The 3,804-nt window shown below is 41.1% G+C and overlaps 1 pseudogene; it reads right to left on the bottom strand.

Annotated features, from left to right (window-relative positions):
* Positions 1–3,424: 3,424 nt before the first annotated feature.
* Positions 3,425–3,523, bottom strand: LOC145593302 (small nucleolar RNA R71; annotated as a pseudogene).
* Positions 3,524–3,804: the final 281 nt, after the last annotated feature.

Here is a 3,804-nt window from a genome sequence, read left to right on the forward strand (position 1 = left end):
CTGTTTCTTGGTTTTGGGAGGCGGCAATGACATAATTGCTTTAATCTTGGTTGGGTCTATCTCTATTCCTCTAGAGCTAATGACATATCCCAAGAGTTTTCCTGAGGTGACTCCAAAAGCGCTTTTAGATGGATTTAATCTCATGTTGTATTCCTCAGCCTTTCGAAGAACTTTCTTAAGGCTACTACATGTCCTGGACGATATTTTGATTTTACAATCATATCATCCACGTAGACTTCAACTTCTTTGTGCATCATGTCATGTAGTAGGGCAGTCACTGCTTTTTGGTAAGTGGCACCCGCATTTTTCAACTCGATGGCATTATCGTGTAAAAGTAAGTGCCCCATGGTGTTTTGAATGTAGTCTTTTCCATACTTTCCTCGGCCATGTGAATCTGGTTGTACCCTGCGTATCTATCCATGAATGAGAGAAGCGCATGATTCGCTGTATTATCTACCAAAATGTCGATGTGTGGTAAAGGGGAGTCGTCCTTTGGACTTGCCTTATTTAGATCACTATAGTCGACACACAATTTTACCCTTCCATCTTTGTTTGGAACTGGCACCACATTTGCAACCCATTCGGGGTATTTAGATACCCTAATGAAACCTGTAGTTATTTTTTTTTGAACTTCCTCTTTTATTTTAAGAGCTACGTCGGGTTTCATTCGACGTAACTTTTGTTTTACAGGTTTCATTCCTGTAATTAGTGGTATTGTGTGTTGAGCTATTTCTCTATTTATTCTTGGCATATCTTCATATGACCAAGCGAATACATCGATATATTCTTTTAGTAGATTAATTAAACAGGTTCTTTCTTCTTTATTAAGGGTTAGTCCGATTTTAACATCTCTTTTGATGTTTGGATCTTTTAAGGTATCCACCGTTTCAGTATCTTCAATTACTGGTGTTTTATTCTCAAGTGCTTCCATTGCTTTAATTATTTCTTTGTCACATTCATTGTTAGTTAAGCAATGCTCATCATTTTGGGTTAAAGAATGACTAGGAGTAAGGAAAAGAAGACATATTATTGATTTCAGAAACCATTACATCAAATAAGGAAATGTCTGTCGGGACTTGGCTACTAATTATCCTAGGAGTAGGTGATGAGTGTCATTTATGGCACTCATAGGGTAGTCTTTTAGGTTATTTCTTTCCCCTTTTCTTGCTTTCTTCTCTTAATTTTGGTCCTTTTTCCTCTAGTTTCTCCTTTTTCCTCTTTTCTTTATGATTCTCGTGTTTTTATCGTGTTTTCCTTTATTTTGCTCTTTTTCCCTTTTATTTCCTTCCTTTGTTTACTTGTGTAGGTATTGTAAGATTCACCTTGGCAAAGGATGCAATTCGGGACCTCAATGATCAAGCAAGGAAGAAGCATTTGACTAGAGAGGGCTTAGAGAGGCCTTGGAGAGGCCTCGGAGAGGTCTCCAAGGTATTTCCAGCAGGCCGCGGGCGCGGGCCATCTTGCCGCGGGCGCGGGCCCAAGATGCTTAAAAGTGTCAAAATGAGGCAGGAACTTGCCGCGGTTGCCCCGAGGGCTTCCCGCGGGCGCGGGCAAAATGGAGAGGTCTCTCCACTCAGAGAGACCGCGGCCCCCTGATCAGCCTTTGGGAGCAGGGGATCATGCCGTGTGCGCGGAAGTTATTGCCGCAGGCGCGGTCCCTGATGCCGCGGGCGCGGGTGCTGCCTAGATAGCCCGCGGAGGGTTCCGTACCCATTTCTCCGCGGGCGCGGGTCTATCGGGAGAGGGCGCGGGAGCTGCCGTTTTCTCCTTAGCTTATAAATAGAATTGTATTTCCTTTTTGAATCCAACTTTTTGATAATATTTCATTAGCTTAGTTTTAGAGAGAGAATCTAGAGAGATGTTAGAGAGAAGTTCTTGGTTTTGGATTTGTAACTCAACATTTAATCAATCAAGTTTGGATTTCTTCATTTTCAATCATCAATATTAGTGAGAATCTCTTCCTTCTTTCATCTTTTACTTACTTGCTATTTGATTTTTGCTTGATGCTTGTTTTTCTTTGGATTTGATTTGATATTATTGAATACTTTGATTTCTATTAGATTTTGATATAGAATGATGATCAATGCAATTTCTAGTTATTTGTTCTTGAATTTCACCATGATTAGTGAGTAGATTAGTTGCTAGGGAAAGGGGGAAGCATGTTTGATTAATGGAATTGCTAGTTGATGCTCTTTGATTGGTTGATTTGTTGCAATTAAATTGGTTGACATAGTTTTGCATGAGATTGATTAGATTAGGATTGATCACCCTATAAGATTAATCTAGATTGCATTGCAACTCTTAATGACATGACCAATTGATTTGAAGGTTGCTCTAATTGATTGAGTTTGCTTGTGATTCTTCTTGGTTTGCCTTTCATAGTGACCACTAGATTGGCCAATAGGAGATAGCATTTGAACTCTCTTGATTGCTACTGTTGTTTGTCCATTGCAATACTTGAATTAATTGATTGAGCTTTAAACTAGCATTATCATTGATCTTGCATGTGGAACCCATATCCCTAGTGTTTCGACCTTTGGTTACTTGTTAAATTTGATTTAGTTCACTTTAGTACCAACCATAATCTCAATTTCGACTTCGAGGTAACTTGATTTAGACTTTAGTTTTATTCATTGCATTCCCTTGGGATCGACCCTTAACTTGCCCTATATTCATATAAGGTTGGTTAGGTGTTTACAAATTTAGTTTGACTTGGGGAAAGGGTAGATAACGACATGCATTTTCCTCATGCCAAAATGGCGCCGTTGCCGGGGAATGCTATTGGTGCTTAGCTTTTGTTGTTGAGTCTACTTCATTTTATTTGAAAAATACAAAAAGATTTTGTTTCTTTAGGCTACACTTGTAGCCGTGCTACTAATATTTTCTTTGAGTTTTGCATGCATAGAACCCGTGATCGTTCCATTGTTCCCCTTGATCCGGAAATAGAGAGAACTCTTTCAAGAAGAAGAGTGGCTAATAGATCCTTGGGTTATAGTTCTTCAAGCGAAGAAGAGATTCAAGAAGAGCGAGGCATGGGGGAAAATCCTAGAGTGGCCTTGAAGGAGCTTGGAGTGCCCGGTGCATATAGGTTTGAGAGCGGCATAGCTCCACCTACTACACCGGCAAATGACTTCGAAATTTGGTCGGCAATGATCACCTTGATTGAGAGAAGGCAATATAGTGGGGCCAAGAATGAGAGCCCATTGAACCATCTTAAGGAGTTTGAAAAATATTGCAACACCATCAAAGTCAATGGGGTTTCTCAAGAATTCATCCGCCTCAAGTTGTTCCCTTTCTCTCTAGTAGGAAGATCTTTGGAGTGGCTAGACAAAGAGGTGAAGCCCAACTCCTTGAGAACTTGGGACGATGCCACAAAGGTCTTCTTGTCCCGCTTCTACCCTCAAAAGAAGACGGCGGAGGCAAGAGCCTTGATTCAAGGGTTAAAGCAAAGACCAAGTGAAAGCCTTTACGAAGCATGGGAGAGATTCAAAGAGTATCAAAGGGAGTGCCCTCACCACGGAATCCCAACATACCAAGTGATCCAAATCTTCTATGGCGGTTTAAGTCCCCAAGGCAAGTCATGCCTTGATGGAGGGGCCGGGGGCCCTATCATGAACAAAACCGAAGAAGAAGTTGTGGACATCATTGAGGACGTGGTGACATACTATAGGGATTGGCAAGATGGGGAGAGGGACTCTTCAAGCAAGCAATCTTCATTGTACTCGGTGGACCATTTAAATGCGATCAACGACCTTTCCTCCCAAATGACAAACTTAGGAAAGGAGGTCACCGCAATCAAAGCTA

This window comes from Chenopodium album, chromosome 18 (assembly GCF_948465745.1).
Source record: "Chenopodium album chromosome 18, dcCheAlbu1.1, whole genome shotgun sequence".
NCBI lineage: Eukaryota > Viridiplantae > Streptophyta > Magnoliopsida > Caryophyllales > Amaranthaceae > Chenopodium > Chenopodium album.